General features: G+C 36.8%; 1 long non-coding RNA gene across 1 annotated transcript in view; it reads left to right on the top strand.

Annotated features, from left to right (window-relative positions):
* Window positions 1–19,467, top strand: part of LOC134737490 (uncharacterized) — a 117,314-nt gene that overhangs the window by 4,295 nt on the left and 93,552 nt on the right. The window contains exon 2 of the long non-coding RNA XR_010122459.1: window positions 2,135–2,215. This is a non-coding gene — a long non-coding RNA (uncharacterized lncRNA). The remainder of the gene's footprint in view (window positions 1–2,134; window positions 2,216–19,467) is intronic.

Below are 19,467 nucleotides of genomic sequence, written 5' to 3'. Positions count from 1 at the left end.
GACACGCTTTGAAATCTTCAACTATAATTGTGAGTTTCACTATTCTCCTTGTAGTTCTATCAGCTTTTGCTTCATGTATTTTGAAGATCTGTTACTAGGTTCATAAACACTTAGGATTGTTATGTCCTCTTGAATTCAATATTTTATCATTATGAATTGATCTCTTTTTATCTCTGCTAATATTCCATGTTCTGAAGTCTGTTTCTGATTATTTAGACCAGTTTCATTTAATATGGTTATTGATACTGTTGAGTTTAAATATACTATCTTGCTGTTTGTGTTCTATTTGAGACTTCAATTATGTCTTCCTTTTCCTCTTTTTATGCCTTTTTTTGGGGGATTGAGTGTTTTCTGCAATTTCATTACATCTCTTTTTTTGCATATTAGCAAAACATTTTCATGTGTTATTTTAGTGGTTGCTTTGAGATTTAATTTAGCATCACAATCTACTTTCAAATTATACTATACCACCTCATGTATAATAGAAGATCCTTACAACTGCACACTTCCATTTTTTTCTCTTCTGGTTTTTGTGCTATTGTCTTATATTTTACTTCTAAATATATCCACAGTAAATGTTTATTATTTTTGTTTTACACAGTCAGTAATCTTTTAAAGAGATGTAAATAGTAAAAAAAATTCTTTTATATTTCACACATAGTTACTATTTCTGGTGCTCTTCACTCCTTTGTGTAGGTCCATACTTCCATCTAGTATTATTTTCTTACAAAGAATTTCTTTTCAGCATTTCTTATAGTACTGGCCTGATGGTGACTAATTCTTTCAGCTTTGCCTGTCTTTATTTCATCCTCATTTTCCAAAGATATTTTCATTAGGTATAGAATTATAGGTTCACAGTGTTTTTGGGTTTTTTTCCCCCAGCACTTTGAAGATGTTGTCCCACTGTTTTCTAGCTTACATTGTTTCCAGGGACAGCACAAAAGTGTGCAGCACTGGGAGAGCTTCACCTCTACCTCAACAGTCTCCACAAACTCCCTCCAATCTCTGATATGGAAAATTAATTTTTAGTAGCTTGTGTAAGTGAAGTTTTATAGCCCTGCTTCCCATCTGCCTAAATGGCACACAAGATCGTTTTCCATCGTTGTATCCTCACTGTATATGGAAATTGTGGAACTTCCACCAAATGCTTCCAGAGCAGCGGCACATATCAGAGTTAGACGTTCTATAATCCCAATTTTGAGCCCTTTCCAGGATATAACTGCCATTATTAAATGGTTATTTTTTCTTACCTAAGACTTTTTAAAATGATCCATGAAGATGTACTCTTTTGAGGATGTAAGGAGAGAATTACAGCGTATGTTTTTAAGAGGTTACCTTGTGCTTAATTGAAGTTATTCATTAAAGTCTTACAAACTATGTCTTAGGAGAACATAGAATTTCACACCAATAGTAAGAAATGCATTAGCCTGGGCCTTTTGAGACCAAAGCTTGGGGAACACTCTTAGATAAAGGAATAGTCTTGGCTGGACCCTTCCTTCTGGCAAGATACATTCCAGGCATTTTGGCATTCATATTACAAGAGAGAGGTAATATATTCCCTATTTTTATAGATGAGGAAACCAAAGCCCAGAAAGGTTAAATAAATTGCTGAAGATTACATGGCTAGTAAGTAGTAGAACTAAGCTTTGATTGTCAACATGTCATATGCCAAACCACAAAAGGAGTCATTGCCTAAATAATCAGACCTTTAAAGAATTCTCTACCTATGCCCCATTCAACATCTTGAAATTGTATAGTTATTTTGACAGCAAGATAGTTCAGATATCTACTCATCTGCTTGGGGAGTTTCTTTGTATTACTCCGTTGTCTAGCTCCGTAGATGTCAAACTTTAATGTGGACAAAAATTACTCTATCAAAGTATAATCTCAAACTTTGTTACCATTTTATGAGTTTTCTAGGGTGCCCTTGGTATTATTAAATTTTTACCTAAGGAGTGTCATATTTTAAACCTAACAACTAATTGTTATGGGACCACACTGTATTATTTCTACTATATTCAATGTTTCTCTAATTTTCAACAAATGGTTTCCAGTCCTTTTAGGAAAATGTAGTAATAAGGAAAACACTGTGGGTAAGAGTATATTTACCAAGTTTATATGACTTTACTTTTAGGTTTAAGGGAGTGTGATTAATGTACCTGAAGAGTTTAAATTCTTGTTCGTAGTGAGGAAGATGACTTCTCAAAAGACAAAGGTAAGCATGGAAGTTTAATCTAAGACAGCAGCTCTCAAACTTTGGAGTGTATAAGAATAACCCAAAAAGCTTGTTTTAAGTGTATATTCAGGTGTTCTGAGTCCAGTGATAAAAAGTACATTATCTGACTATGCCTTTTTCAGATAACAATGATAAACTCTGGACAATACACACACACAATTATTTGAAGGCACCACAAAGTGGTCAAAAGCAGAAAGAAACTGAAGAAGTTTCTAGTCATTAATGGAACTACTCACTGGGTAAGAATTAAGCTTACAAGGATATTCCACTGAGGACAATACTCATACCACACAGCACAGGGCAAATAGAAGGTAAGCAAAAAACTCCAGTGTTTTTTATTTGAGGTGTCAGAGGATGGAGTTAGGGTCTGAAAGAATATCTGAAAGACTAAGGTAGGGAAATCCTAGAACAGAGGAATCTAGATACTCTAAAATGTATTATTCACAATGGCAGATTAAAATAAAAAATTACTATGCATGTGAAGACATAGAAGATAATTTCCAAAATCAGAAGAGAATGCAGTCAATAGAAACAAATCTACAGGTTTGGAATTAGCAGAAAAGTACATTTAAAGAGGTATATATATATATATATATTCGAAGACAAATTAAAATATGTCAATAACTGAACAAATTGGGGAACTCTATCAGAGAAATGGAAGCTATTTTAAAAATGAATTGAAAATTCTCTAAAGAGCTATAGCATCTGAAATGGAAAAGAAAAATCTCTGGGACGAGCTAAAAGAAGATTGGTGACAGCAGAAGAAAGAGCCAACTTGAATATAGAATTTATCCAGTCTGAGAAGCAGAAGGAATAAAAATTAAAAACAAAAACAGCCCCAGTGATCTGTGGGACAATATCAAATGATCAGACACATAAAGCAAATTTATTTTATGCCCTATTAGGTTATTAAACATGCAGAGATCGGTCGGGTGCGGTGGCTCACTCCTGTAATCGGCAGTACTTTGGGATGCTGAGGCAGGCGGATCACCTGAGGTCAGGCGTTCCAGACCAGCCTAGCCAACATGGCGAAATCCTGTCTCTACTAAAAATACAAAAATTAACCGGTCGTGACGGTGCATACCTGTAATCCCAGCTACTCGGGAGGCTGAGGCAGGAGAATCGCTTGAACTCAGGAGGTGGAGGTTGCAGTGAGCCAAGATGGCACCATTGCACTCTAGCCTGAACGACGAGAGTGAAACTCCGTCTCAAAAAAAGAAAAATAAACCACGCAGAGATGAATTTTACATTTATAAATTATTTGTGTCTTTCAGTGAATATTATTATTGTTGTTCGCATGGCCATCAAAATTTTTACCTTTGAATAAAGGTATTTCTTAACATTGGATTGGATATAACATGGAAGAAATTCAATCACTCCACCAGTGTTGTGGCAAATACCTCAAAAGCACGATCAGTCCTATCACTTATGGCTGCCTTGATTAAGCTTCAAGAATAAAACTTCACACAATTCTAGACAATATACCTCAAAAGAGATTCTTCTACTTGCTTCACTAGCTAACCAAACAGAAATCATTATTGCTTGGCTTGGCTTCTCCTTCCAGCAGAAAATTAATCAACACCTTTGTTAAATATGCTGTATAGATCTCTCTCTTTTCTGGGGTAGTGGGGACACTGTTGTTAAAGTAAGTCATCTCACCTTGTTTTTCAACTTCCTTTAGTTGAATCTCATATTTTTGAAATTCATGAAATGCTTCTTTCATCAGTTTGTCCAGATCTACTTTTTGTCTTGAAAGTCCAACTAAGAATTTTGTTTTCAGTATAACGGATATAACCATTAGTAACTCCACAGCGATCCGTCTGTATCTATATATTACTAGCTAGTTAATACTTCCCAACATATCTTCAACAAGAAGAAAGAAATTCACAGAAGCCAGACACTCCTCCAATTATATTCTCTTCATATATGATTGTATCTCACAGGTTGGTTGCTATGGTGTTTGATTCCTAGTTACCATGATACCATTAAATGTTTGCTGCAGAATCTGCCATGCTTGGTCACAGAACTCAGTGGAAGTTCTATTAAAAGACTATCAATTTGATTCCTGTTCAGTCAACGTCTTCCATTTTGTTGAGGCTGGAGAACCTCCAACAGAAGTTAAGCAAATTCAGTAGGTATTAAGCTGGGTCCTGCTTAAACTGGTGGACTTTTATCAACCTGATGCATGCAACAGAAAGGAATGACTCTGATACATTTTAAAGCTGGGCTCATGGGTCCTTCCTGGTCATCATTAATGGGCCTTTATGTGAAAGTTAAAGCCCAAGCCCTAGAAGCACAGTATAGGTTGTACTTTATCTTGATATTCTGGTCAGCATCACATGATTTAATGGGAAAAAGACCTGTGGTTGGACTTTGAAACTGCAGCAATGTTGACAGTTATTTCAAAATGATTCCGTTTATTCTACACAGTGTTTAATTATCAGATCTTGGAAGATTAATTATTTTAAGAGGCTCATAAACTGAGATAGACCTTAAGAAATTAGATAAAGAGGATATAACTCCATCAAGTGAGCTGGTAATGCCAAATTTGTGAATATAATCATAAGCATCACAAGCTAAACTTAACGGTTGGCCTGGACAGTCTCTGTTCCAGAAACCTCCAAGGTCACTTTGGACATGAATACCATACTCCTACCATTGTATTCGGGTTACTGCCTTGACATTTGATTCTTATTTAAATTTTTTTTTTTTATAGATGGAATCTCACCATGTTGCCCAGGCTGGTCTTGAACTCCTGTTATTTTTCAGCTTCCTTTAGTTGAATCTCATATTTTTGAAATTCATGAAAATGAATTTCATGAATTCAAGTTTTAATTCATTTCACTCAGGTGATCCTCCTGCCTCAGCTTCCTAAGTAACTGAGACTACAGACATGTGTCACCATTCCAGGCCACTTGGTTCCTTTTATAGTTTCTATTTCTTCATTTATTACAAGCATATTTTCCTTTATGTCCTTTGAGCATAGTTATAATGCAGCTTTAAAATTCTTGTTTGCTAAATTTAACATCTGGATCATCTTGGAGTTGGTATCAATTGTGTATGGGTCTCATTTTCCTTTTTCTTCATATTTCTAGTAACATTGGATTGCATCTGGTCCTTGTGAATGATTCATTGTGGAGGCTCTGTGAGTTTGCTACTGTGTGGAGTCTCTTCAAGAAAAAGCCATAAAAGAGAGATACTTCTCCAATTCCATTCTCTTCATCCAACTGTTGACTCTCTTATTCTTTTTGTCTGCTTTGAGTTATTCTCTGGGGCTTTTAGGTAGTCTTTTTATATTTTGTCTGGAATTTGTAGTTATCTGAAAAAGATTTGGTTAAATAGAAACTACTTTGCCATTATGAGAAGCAATTTTTTTTTACTTTTCATCTTTCTTTGTTGTTGTTGTTTTAGATATGGTATCTCACTATGTTGAGCAGGCTGGAATGCAGTGATTACTCAAAGGGATGATCAAAGAGCACTGCAGCCTCCAACTCCTGGCCTCAAGTGATCATCCTGCCTCAGTTTCCTGAGTAGCTGGGACTACAGGCATGTGCCACTGTGCCTAGCTTTATTTTTGATCTGTCTGTGTCTTTAAATTTATTTTTCTATTGTAGATAACATATACTTGAGTCTTGCTTTTTTATCCAGACTGATAATTCATGCCTTTTAACTGGGGTATTTAGACCACATATAAATTAATTTTTAGTATGGTAGTTTTAATTCTATCATACTTCTATTTGTCTAATATTTGTTCTCTCTGTTCTTTGTTCTTTTTACCCCTTTTTTCAGCCATCTTTTGGTAGTTCAGTATTCCTTTAGTATTCAGTTTTATCTTTGTCATTGGTTTATTTTCTATAACTCTTTTAAAAAAATGATTTATCTACAGTTTACAATATACATCTTTAACTTATAGTTTACTTTCAAATAATATTTTAGCACTTCACATATAATGTAAACACCTTATAACAGTATAATTCAATATTTCTGTTGTCATACATTTTACTTCTATATACATAATAGTCTATTATTTTTAAATAATAAATTTTAAAACCAGGGAAACTATCTTTTATTCCTATTCATATATTTGCCATTTCTGGCACTCTTTATTCCTTTGTGTGGCTTTTATTTTCTGTCAGTATGAAGAACTTCCTTTAACATTTTTGTAGTTCAAGCCTGCTGACAACCAAGTTTTTGTTGGTCAAACAATGTTTTCTCCTGCATTCCATTTTGAAGAATATTTTTGTTGACTATAGAATTCTAGGTTGAAAATTTCTTTTCTTTTCGAAACTTAAAGATGTTATTCTATTTGCTTCTGCCTTTATTATTTTTGGTGAGAATTCACCTGTATTCTTTTTTGTGAAATGGGGTCTTGCTATGTTTACCAGGCTGGAGTGCATTGGCTATTCATAGGCACAATCATAGCATAGTATAACCTCTAAATCCATGGTTCAAGTGATCCTTTTGCCTCAGCCTTCCAAGTAGTTGGGACTACAAGCATGTGCCCCCAGACCTGGATTCTGTCATCCTTATCTTTGGTTTTCTGGCTGTTTTAAATATTTTTCTCATTGTTATTATGTTCAGCAATTGTGTATTATATGCCTTCATGGTTCTTTGTGATTATCATGCTTGAACTTTGTTGAATGTATTGGATATGTGGGCTTACAGTTTTCAACAAATTTGAAACGTTTTTGGCCATTATTTATGTAAATAATTTTTCTGTCCCTTCTCTTTTTGGGCTTCAATTATAAGGACACTAGACTGCTTGAAATTTTCTTATAGTTCATCAAATATTTGTTCTTTTTTTTTCTTCTTTGTGCTTTAGTTTGAATAGTATTGCCATGTATTCAAGTTTAGTGATTTTTTTCCCCCTAATCTGTCTAATCTTCTTTTAAGCTTCTAGTAAATTTGTAATTTCAGATATTTTGTTTTGCATGTCTGGAAGTTTCATTTGTTGGTTTTCATGTCTTCCATTTCTTCACTCATTATGTTTATGTTTTTCTTTAAATCTTTGAACACATATGTAATATCATGTTTTTTTTGGTTTGTTTGTTTTTTGTTTTTGAGATGGAGTCTTACTCTGTTGCCCAGGCTGGAGTACAGTGGCCCAATCTTGGCTCAGTGCAACCTCCGCCTCCCAGGTTCAAGTGATTCTCATGCCTCAGCCTCCTGAGTAGCTGGGATTGCAGGTGCCTGCCACATGCCCAGCTAATTTTTGTATTTTTAGTAGAGACGGCATTTCACCATGTTGGCCACGCTGGTTTCAAACTCCTGACCTCAGGTGATCTGCCCACCTTGGCCTCCCAAAGTGCTAGGATTACAGGCATGAGCCACCGCACTTGGCCCTGTTTATTTGTTTTTTTGAGACAGAGTCTCAGTGTATCACCTAGGCTGGAGTGCAGTGGTGCAATCACAACTCACTGTAACCTGAAACTCCTGGGCTCAAGTGATCCTCTTGCATCAGCCTCCTGAGTAGCTGGGACTGTAGGCATGTGCCATTATGTCCAGCTAATTTTTTGATTTCACTATGTTGCCCAGGCTGGTCTTGAACTCCTGGCCTCAAGCGATTCTTCCACCTTGGCCTCCCAAAGTGCTGAGATTATAGGTATGAGCCACAGCACCCGGCCCTATAATAGCTATTTTAAAGTCCTATGTACTGATCCCAACATCTCCTTTATTTCTGGGTTTCTTTCTATTGTCCAATTTTTTCTTCTGAGTAACATTTTCCTGCTTCTTTACATGCCGTCATTTTAAAATTGGGTTTTAGATATTGTGAATATTACATTGTTGTGTGTTAAGATTTTGTTACTTTCCTTATTGAGTGTTGGATTTTGTTTGATCAGACAGACAAGTTTCTTGCTGATTAGCTTGGTCATTTGAGGACTTACTTTTAAGCTTTTAGAACAAAGCTAGAGTAGCCTTACCCTATATGGTTAGCTTAACTCTACTACTAAGGTGTGACATTTCTAGGATCTCTACTGAATGACCAGTGCAAACAACATCTCTTCACTCTGTCTTATTGGAACCCAAACACTTCGCAGCCCAGTGTAAGCTGTGGGAAGTTTTTAATTTACAGCTTCATTCATTGCCTAGCCTTCTGGAATCTCATCCTATTTATGTGCTGCTTGTATTCAAAGACTCAAGAGGACACTGTGAATATTTCTGGAGCTCTTTTGTTGGCATAGCTCTCTTCTAGTGCTCTCACACATTCCACCCACCTCACCCTCCTCAAACTTTGATCCCTGTCTTCTCAACTTAGCAAGCCTGCCATATGCTCTTGGGATTCCTTTCCTGTGTCATTGTCCAGGTTCTTATTGCAGGCAGAAAGCTTGGGTGATTGTAAGTCTCTCGTCATCTATTTCTCTTTTCTCAGGGACCATAGTCCTGAACTATTTGTGATCTAATGTCTGAAAAGTTGTTTTTTATGTTTTATCTAGTTTTCTACTTGCCTACAGAGGTTGGAGATGTTTGTCACTAGTTAGTCATAGCTGGAAGTGGTACCAGTGACCTAATTATTTTTACCCCCAGCAATTTTCTTCAAACCAAGAGCTAGAGTTAATGGAGTCACATTTGTATGAGCATAGAACAGACAAAACTGGACTTGGGTTGACAATCTTTTTTTCCTAGGAGGCAGCTAGAAAAAATGGTTACATAAGCCCCAGCACCTAAATCTTTTATGGATTGATTGTTACTTCTAATTCACCAAGCAAAGATAATAACATGTGCCAGAAAAGTAAATAAATTTCTGCTAAATAAAGTGTACCTTCAATAGGACTGAACAAAGTCATTGCATGTTGAAGCGAAAGCCCCTTCTGAGAAACAACAAAATTACCAGAGAATTAAATCAAAGAGACTTTGAGAGAAACTAACCAATATTCTCAAACTTTGAAATGAAGCAAATGTGGGTCATGGATCAGATGAAAAGCTTTTTTAGTCAAGATTCAATTAGAGAAGCAGGGCTACTAGAAAATATAGATAGAGAGACAGCTGATTGATTGATTGATATAAATATAGATATATTGAGATATATATCCCAGATATATGTTTAACACACATACATACGTACACACACACAGAACTTTGTTACAGGGATTTGACCTCAATTGTGAAAGCTGGTCGAGAAGTCTCTGTAAAGTGATATTAGAGCTTGAAGTTTCTCAGGACAGGCAGTTAGAAAGGGATGTAAAGTTCAAGAGAGAAAGGACAAGCCGGATCAAATAGGCATGTCCTGAAACCCGAAAGGATAAGCTAAAACTTGTTTTAGTTCTTACTGATGCTGATCTTGATGGCATGGATACCCTGCAAAAGAAATTGGTGCCTTTAGTCATGGAGCTGAAGACACACCTAGCCTAGGAGTTAGTCATGGAGCTGAAGACACACCTAGCCTAGGAGTTAGAGAAGCTGAAGGAGAATTCAGGGGAAGGTGGAGCTATTACAGACTAATAGGTGAGCCAGAAGGTAAGTGACAATGTGTATGTCACTTTAAAAATTGGCTTTTGCTTCATTTATGTCCTTTAAATCTCACATATGCATATATGTTGTGAGTTGGGCATGATGGCACATGCCTGTAGTTTCAGCTACTTGGGAGTCTCAGACAGGAGAATCCTTTGAGGCCAGGGGTTAGAGACTGTAGGGTGCTATGATCGTACCTATGAATAGCCACTGCATTTCAGCCTGGGCATTATAATGGGACAGAAGTCTCATCCACTAAGCCAGAGGAAATTGAGCTGCTGGGATGAAAATGGTCTGCAGAGATAGGCAACATGATCACTTAGCAGTGGCAAGGAGGTCAGTCAAGGCCAATGAGAGACTCTGGGTTTACTATTAGTCCATTCAGCACTAGAAACAAGTCTATGAGTCAATTGTCTATGCTCAAGTAAACTGGGATCCTATTAAGAATAGAGGTGACCGAGTTCACTCTCATCTGATTACTTAATCCCTAAGAGCCCCAGTTTCCTTGTGTATAAAATAATAATATATTGGTTTGAAAAGCTGTTGAGGCCAGGCACAGTGGCTTACACCTGTAAACACAGCACTTTGGAAGGCTAAGGCAGGATCTTGAACCCAGGAGTTTGAGACCAGCCTGGGTAACATAGTGAGGAGTTTCTACACAATTTTTTTTAATTAGCTGGGCATGGTGGTGAGGGCCTGTGGTCCCAGCTACTCTAGAGGCTGAGATGGGAGGATTGCTTGAGCCAGAAGATCAAGGCTGGAGTGAGTAATGATCACGCTGCTGCACTCCAGCCTGGGCAACAGAGCAAGTCCCTATTTTAAAAAAAAAAGCTGTTATGAGGATAAAATGATAAAATGAGATAATATAAATAAAACTTTGTATCCTCTGCTCTTTCTACCACCATAGGAGGAATTCAGTAAAATGTCAGTTTTCCTTTTCTTCTTTTCCCAGACGAAAAACTGATGCTATAGTAACTAGAGGCCACTGTCGGCAGGAGCACAAGAGATCTTTAATAGGGAGGAGACACCACTGATATCCAATTCCCCCAGGCACTCAAACCCATTAAAATGGTTATTTTTTAGGGTCATCCTTGTAGGGTTAACCCTTTTAGGGTCAACCATGACTCACCAAAATTTCCCCAACCTGTTTGTTGGTGCCTGACATATCTTTAATAAAAGATACTTCTATTTTATGAATAGCAGCAGTGAAGGTAGAGAGATATAGGCAAGAAATACTCTTTATTGGAAACAGTGCCATCCGACTCTAGTGGACTTAGGCAAATCACTTAATCTTCTCTTTTCACAGACAGTAAAACACAGTCTTCATAGTGCACAGTTCTGTTCTGACAAGACATAATCATATAATCACCACCAGAACCAAGATACAGTACAATTTTGTCATCTCAAAAATTTCTTTGTTCTATCCTTTTGCAGCCAACCATTGCCTCTAGGAACCACAGATCTGTTTTCTCATACTATAATTTTGCCTTTTCCAAAATGTCATATAAATGGAGTCATACAGTACATAGCCTTTTGAGGGTGGCTTCATTTACTTGGCATAATGTTTGAGATTCATTAACGTTGTTGCATATTTTAGTAGTTCTTTTTTTTTTATTGTTGAGGGGTATTCCATTGTATGGAGGTACCATACTTTGTTTATTCATTCACCAGTGGAAGAACATTTAGGTTGTTTCCAGTTTTCTTGTGATTAAGATCAAATTTACTAGAAACATGCTACATATTTTGTGTGAACATGAGTGTTCATTTGTCTTAGGTAAATCTGTAGGCATGGGATTGCATGCTGGGTCATATGATAAGTTCATGTTTAACTGGATAAGAAATTGCCAAGTTGTTTTCCAAAGCAGCTGTACCATCTTGCTTTCCCTAGCAGTGCATGAGTTTTATTTGCTCTGCAATCTCGCCAGCAACCTTTTCAAGGCTAAATTTTCTGACTCTGCTATTGGAAAAATAAATAAAATAATGCAGTGACAATAAAATTGAAGAGTAGCTGTAAAATGCTTGGAAAACTATAGAGGCACTATGTAATGTATACAGATATGCAGTGATATTTTTAAGGTAAACAAAACAGATTTAGGAAACACTTGAATTCACAGAAAGAATAATTGGGCAAAAAAGTCCCATAATTCAGAGGGGTTTGGTTTCCTGTAATCACAACCGTACGTTGATGGATCAACTCCTACATAATTAATTTTTTCTTATTTAAAAAATTACAATAAAAAAAGTCAAAAGGTGTCAACAGAAGACAAAAATCATCTATGATATTACTACTCAAATTCAGTTATTGATGACATTTGGGAATAATTCTTTTAGTCTTTTATTCTTACATATATTTTTGCCTGATAATTATTATTTATACAAAGTTTTATATCTTTATTTTTAAATTTTATATTAAATTCTAAGTATTTCACAATGTTTTACCATGATCTTAAAAACAACAATTATATAATATTTTATAAAGTAGATGAATGTGTTTATTTAATTGATCCTTTCTGATAGTATTTTACCATTGCCCTCAATTTTACTATTATAAATAATACTGCAATAGACATGTCCATGCATATAGATTTTTTGTTTTATTTTTTGTTTTTATAATTATTTCCTTAGGATAGATTCTTAGAAGTAGGATTACAGTATTTAAAAGATTGGAATATTTTTATGGATCTTAATGTGTATTTATAGATTGCTTTCCAAAACACCATATCAATTTATATTTGCTATTAACAAAGCATGGCAATTCTAGGACATTATTATTTCCAAAGTCTTTTAATACAAACAATTAAAATGGTACTTTGTTATCTTGTGTTTCTTTGACTGTGACCCTGAATATTGTGGTAAGAAGCCTGGAAGATGGCCCCCTTTCTGATCCCACTGTCTGAGATTCATTTGCTTGGGCAATCCCCCCTGAGTGTGGGCTGGACTTACTGTCTTGCCTCTAACAGAGAATATGGCAGATATAATATGGTAGATATCAACCTTTAGAAAAGACTTCTTTCATTTTGGGAAAATAAGAATCAGTCCTTTAGTTAAAAAAAAAAGTGTAAACTAAGTATCCACCAAGTTTTCCTAGGTAAAACTGAATTTTTTAAAAGTCTGATTGCAGAAGCTGCTTATCTTTAGTGGATTGTTTCCATGAGAAGTTGGAGCATTATATTTGCTTGTTTTCTAAAAATAACTTTAGAATGGACTGAAATACCCATAATTCAGATTTTGGGAGCCTGGCTTCAGGCATGGAAGCCATAGAAGCTGACAACACTGCATTCAGCAGACCACAAAGTTTGTTTCAGGTTCACGGATGGGCAAGAACAATAACTTAGACTTGGTTCAAGGTTGATTTTACTTTGATTTACTCCTAAAGCAGCCAATAAGCAGGGCAAAGTTTGTAGACATGATAAAGATGTAGGTAGACAAATATGGCTTTCCTTTGCCTCTCTCACATGGCGGGGGGGGCACACTAGAAATTTAGCCCCTCTTGTTAGCGTGCCCAGAGCAAGATGTTGCACCCAGCTGGAAAAGTGAAGACCTTTACACCCCCAACCACACCAGCACACACTACACTCCTCCACATAGAGTAATAATTCTGCTACATCATTCATGCATAATGTCCAGGTTCTGGAACGTGAAGTTCTTTCAATGACAACACTTAGAAAAATCCCTGTATCAACCCCGTCCTACTTTCCAAGTCCACTGGGCAAGTCTGGCCCTAGGCTGCCCCATTCACCATGTCCCACCCAGTCAGACTTCCCCAACTGAAAGCAAGCATCTTAAGGTGACTAAAATTAAAAGTCTTTTTATGGACTCTCGAGGGACACCTATACCTATGTAATGTATATAAGAGTGCTTTTAAGCTGAAAAATATGCTAAGAACATGCTAAAACATGCTTCAGTAAGCATGAAGTAGTGGTGCTATACATAGTTATTTTGATTTATCCAGGTTCTGATGCTGATTTGGATAGTTCTCTTCTTTGTATCTTAGCTTCTTCTGAAAGACTAGGAAAAATTATACTGGATTTTAATAAATATTACATATAATTCTTAAGGGACCTTAAATTATTTTGGAAAATACATTAAAACCAGACTATCAACATTACCTTTTTTTTTTTTTTTTTTTTTTTTGCAGTTGCAAGATTTAATAGAGTGAAATAGAGTGAAAACAGAGCTCCCATACAAAGGGAGGGAACCCAAAGGGGGTTGTCAAATGCCTGGGTTTATATCCCGATCCTTGTCCCTCCCACTGTGCTCTCAGGCAATAGATTGGCTATTTCTTTACCTCCTGTTTTTGCCTAATTAGCATTTTAGTGAGCTCTCTGATTGGTTGGGTGTGAGCTAAGTTGCAAGCCCCGTGTTTAAAGGTGGATGCGGTCACCTTCCCAGCTAGGCTTAGGGATTCTTAGTCGGCCTAGGAAATCCAGCTAGTCCTGTCTCTCAGTTCCCCCCTCTCAACAGGAAAACCCAAATGCTGTTGGGGAGGTTGGCTGACGACTGCTCTAACTGCTTCTTGCTGAATTGGGGCATAGTAGGGGTTGTGCAGTTGAGATTTCCTCGGGAGGGGTGCCTTGGATGTCATTAACATTGGAGCATGGGCTAGCAGGCCAGTCCAGGGGGTCCGTGGTAGCTCTTAGTCAAAGACTGCATCTGGGGCTCCATTTGAAGAATGATTGGTAGTTTTGCAGCTTTGATTCTGGAAGAGACAAACGCTTTGGAGGTCCCTTCATGGTCGCCAAAATGTTACCGGGGGTCCTTGTTCACAGAGCTTCCAAGATGGTGGTGAGCGCTTCCAAGATGGTGGCAAGCCTCGTGTTCTCTGATCTGGGGTTCGTGATCTCATGGATTCCAAGGAATGGAATCTTGGGCCATGCAGTGAGTGTTATACCTCTATTAGAAGCCATGGGTCACGGAAGAGAACATGGAACCCAGTGACTAGTGTTCAGCTCGATTAGGACGAACCCAGGCACTTAGCCATGCAGGAACAATGGCAAGCCTTTAGCCTGATCGGGAGCAGCAATGGGCTTGTTGCTGGATCAGGAGCACAGCGGACACCCTGCCAGATCTGGATAGATAGAAGTCAGGGGCAGGTCCCCCAGGGCGGCAAACAGCAGTGGTGGATGGCGAGCGAAAGCTCAGCTTGAGTCATAACAAACATGGACCAGAAGAGTGCAGTTGCAAGATTTAATAGAGTGAAATAAAGTGAAAACAGAGCTCCCATACAAAGGGAGGGGACCCAAAGGGGGTTGCCAACATTACTTATTTTGAACTTAAAGTTTTGAGTTTCTCATACATGAGGGTTTACTGCAGTTATTTCCTGTATAATACAATCCAATGGCACAGATTCTTTTTTTTTCTTTTTTTGAGACAGAGTCTCACTGTCACCCAGGCTGGAGTGCAGTGGCAGGATCTCGGCTCACTGCAACCTCCGCCTCCTCAGTTCAAGCGATTCTCCTGCCTCAGCCTCTCAAGTAGCTGGGATTACAGGCACGCGCCACCACGCCCAGCTAATTTTTTGTATTTTTAGTAGAGATGGGGTTTCACCATGTTAGCCAGGATGGTCTCGATCTCCTGACCTCATGATCTGCCCGCCTCGGCCTCCCAAAGTACTGGGGTTACAGGTGTGAGCCACCGCACCCGGCCCAATGGCACAGATTCTAATGGCCTCATCACATCCTAGATTCAGCAGAATTGTTATTGGGTTTATTTTTGCAGCCACAAACCCTGCTAGTTTGAGTGAATGGCAATCTTTCTTCAAATCATACCCCTAAGTTCAGAAACTCATTTCATTCACTGATCTTCCTATTTGTTTTTTTGTAAGAGCATTTAAATTTAACGAATTGCTGCATGTGATTTATTTTGAATTTAATTACAGAGCCAAAATGCCACATATAATTATGGATGTAAGTAAGCATCAATTCTTTGCCCTGATGGCTTGAGAAAGGCTGTAAAGTGTAGCCTAGCCTTTCTGCATAATCTCCTATGAGCCTTTTCTGCCTGCTATTGAATCAGTGCTGACAAATAAAGTATCAGAATAGCAGCTAATACGAGGTCACGCCTTTGTGCCAAGCCCACTCCTTGCTACTCATTCATGTTGATGCTAATGTGATGCCATCTAACACATTTCAGGAAAATTCATAAAATCAGCCTGCTTGGGAAGAACTTTAATCAAGGATGGACAAATCACAACACTCCAGGGGTTGGTTTAAAATAAGTAGTAATATGACATATTTCCCTTTGTTATGAGTTAAAGCTCATTTTTATACTCTGGGAGAAGCAATTCAGCTCTCTAGAACAGCATAAGCATATATATATATATAATATATATTATATATTATACTATAATATATATTATATATTATACTATAATATATATTATATATTATATATAATATATAATATATATTATATTATATATTATATATTATATATATTATATAATATATTATTAATATAATATATATATTATATTATATTATATATAATATATATTATATATTATAGTATAATATATAATATATATTATATATAAACAACTAGCCCATCCAGCCTTAATTCTATAACATTAATTCTATAACATTAGAATTATATGTTATAGATATAACCTTAATTATATACCACCAGCCTTAATTCTATAACATTAAAATAGTGGGTTTCAAAATGGAACTTCAGTTCTCACACATTCTCTGGGATTTAGACTGCACATGTAATTTTCTGGGGTTCTTTACTGAATGAGAGGTGTTATATCTTCTTAACATTATATATATATCGCTATATATATAATGTTACATAACATTAAATAAATATATTTCTTCTTATAACAGTACATGGGGATTATTTTACTAGCTATGAGGCCTCAGGCAGGTTATGTCTTTGACCCTCTCTTTCTTCATCTGTACTTTAGAGATACAAAGACCCCATATGACTGTTGTGTGGATTACTAGAATATGTGCATAGCACTGAATACAGAGCCTGGTGTATAGTAATGGCCAATAATAGCACTTGATATTATTAATTTCTATTTAGCTTCCCCACTTGCTTTTTCTCATTTCAGTTCCTGTAGCCAAGGAATACATGTTTAGGAACTGCGTATGTATTCAAAGGTTTATTGTTGGCAGCTCCTTGTCCCAGTGGCTGTGAGCACTGGGGAACTCTGGCTCTGCTGGCCTTAGAAGCCTTATTTTGGGCCAGCTCCCTTCTCTACCTCTTCCTGGATGTCTTTCCTAAAACAAATGTACTTTAATAAGGGCTTAAATAAATCTTTCATACATATAGACATACTTAAAGTTTATTAGGCAAACTTGCCAATGTAAAGGAACTAAGGAAGAGTTCATAAAACAAATCCTAAATTTATACTTTAGTAATTGTTCCCTACTTTCTTAGCTTTATATATTTCTATATATTTAATACATTTTTAAAGAAAATTTGGGATGTTCTTGGTTATAGAATGACCAGATGAGTTCTAGAATACTACTGTAGGAGGAGTAAAAGTAGACACTGACCAAAAGAAAAAGGAGAGGTGAAGAAGATGGGGAACTGGATTTAGATATATATGTCCAACAAAAGCTAATGTCCCGTGATTTTATATTTTAAACCACTTTATTAAGATATAATTTACACACCGTAACATTTTCGCACTGTAAATGTGTAATTCCATGGCCTTAGTATATTTACAGAGTTGGGTAGCCATCACAGCAATCCAATATTAGAACATTTCCCTCCATTCAAAAGGAAGCCTCTTGGACATTAGGAGTCACTCTCCATTTCCCACTCCCTGCCTTAATCAACCATTAATCTACTTTTTGCCTGTATAGACTGGCCTATTCTAGACATTTCATATACATGGAATCATAAATAAGTGGTCTTTTGTGTCTGGCTTCTTTCACTTAGCATAATGTCTTTGAAGTTTATCCACATTGGATCATGTGTTAGTTCTTCCTTCTACTGAATTTTTAAAGAAAATTGTATAATTTTGTTTTAATTTTCAAGTGAAGATGTTCAATATTGTCTCTGCTGAGAAATGTAAGATATGCGATACAGTAATTTATAAAAGAGTAACAAAATCTACATACACCAGCACATTTCAGTCAAGTTCTAATGACTTGAATAAAATGAGGAAATAGTTTCAAACGGAATGTAGGATTAACCACTAAAGGGTAAAAAGGGTTGCCTGATACTAATAGTAGTTGAGAAGAATACCTAGGTGAGGAATTAATTAGAAAAGGTAGAGGAAAGAGAATCTTTCTATGGGCAATTTGAGCAGAGCTTAGGGTGCTAGACTGTGAAATCTAGTTCTGAAAGTTTCCACGGACTCTTGGAAGGAAACGTGATGAATCAATAACTAATATAAGATGTAGTCGCAATGTACCAAAGGAAGAATAATGGGCAAAGTTTGCTGGGGGATGACCCCATCTCCCATTTTTTTCTTTCTTCACTCTCGTTCTCTGACCTTCTGTAGTTTGCCCTTCCTAGGTCATTTTTGTCCTTTCCTGGGGGAAATAGACCTGACTGGCCAACCACCAGTAAGATATTAATGAATGAGTATTTTTTTTACTCCACCCACAGATATTTATATTTTTAGCACCTGGGAAAGGCAGTGTTTAATTCTAAGAAGTGGTTGTTAATTTGGGGGTATTAAGCACCTTAACAGTTAAGGAAAATCTTGGACACAGGAGAGGGTTTCTTTTTCATTCCTTTTATTTGCACATTACTTTTTTTGATACAACTTCAAAATATTTTATTTTAAAACATAAACAGAACCCAGTTGCTAACTTAATTAGTTCCCAAAGCAACCCATTTGTTTCTGGGACAAGCTTTGGACTTAATCAGATATTTTAAAAGATAAACTATTTAGAGAATTATGTATGACTTCACTGTTTCACCACTGTAAACTAAAAAGAGAAATAGAAAAATAGCCATTTTTTAAGCATGAATGAACTAACCACTCATTATGACAGAAGTTGCCCGTGCATCCTCAGTGCTCAATCCTGGAATAGTGGTGGCAGTTTATAGGAGCAAAACTCCTTTATGTACTGGGAAGCACACATTTTATTTTATAGGTACCAAGCCAGAGGAGGTGGCAGTGGTCACCTGTAACAGAGCCCTGGATGGGTAAGCCAGAGTCCATGGCCTAGCTGAAGTTATAGCTGCTACTCTAATTTGAGTGACCAGATCACCTCAGCCGAAGTTGTATGTCCACAGAAGTGTCCTTTGAGGATGAGCAGAGTCACATCTGCCAAATCTGAAGTGTTGGTGATCGATGCTCTCAAACACACTCTATTGCTAAGTCAAGTGTTACAAGGGTTTATCACATGGAATCAATCCATTCATTAGTACAGGAAAAAGATATTCAGAAGTTTAGCAAAAGATACATGGTAAGTGCCTATAGTCTATGACAAGTACAATTTACTTCATTTGCTGACTCATTTGTAGTAGTATTTGCTGCAGCAGCATTATAAAAATAATTGAGAACCTGGGCATTTCTGAATAAAAACAACCTTGAAGCCAGTGAGTTGGCTTGTACCTTTGTGTTTCCTGAAGACAAACTGCAGCTAAAATCCTCAGCTATTCCAGGATTGGTCTGCTGTATTGTAAATCTACTTCCTGTTGAACTTTAATCATTTTTAAAGCCATGTATGAATTGTCCTTGCTCTTAGAAGAGCAAGTAGCAAGCAGCAGGGTCAAAGGCCAGGCCAAAAACACTTAGAAGTACCTTTCTCTCTCAAGCTGGTGAATAGGATGCAAAGCTGGCATATGGAGCAGATTTTGAACCAAGTCAC

Source organism: Symphalangus syndactylus, chromosome 9 (genome assembly GCF_028878055.3).
Source record: "Symphalangus syndactylus isolate Jambi chromosome 9, NHGRI_mSymSyn1-v2.1_pri, whole genome shotgun sequence".
In the NCBI taxonomy this organism is placed as follows: domain Eukaryota; kingdom Metazoa; phylum Chordata; class Mammalia; order Primates; family Hylobatidae; genus Symphalangus; species Symphalangus syndactylus.
This window is presented reverse-complemented; position numbering and strand designations above follow the sequence as displayed.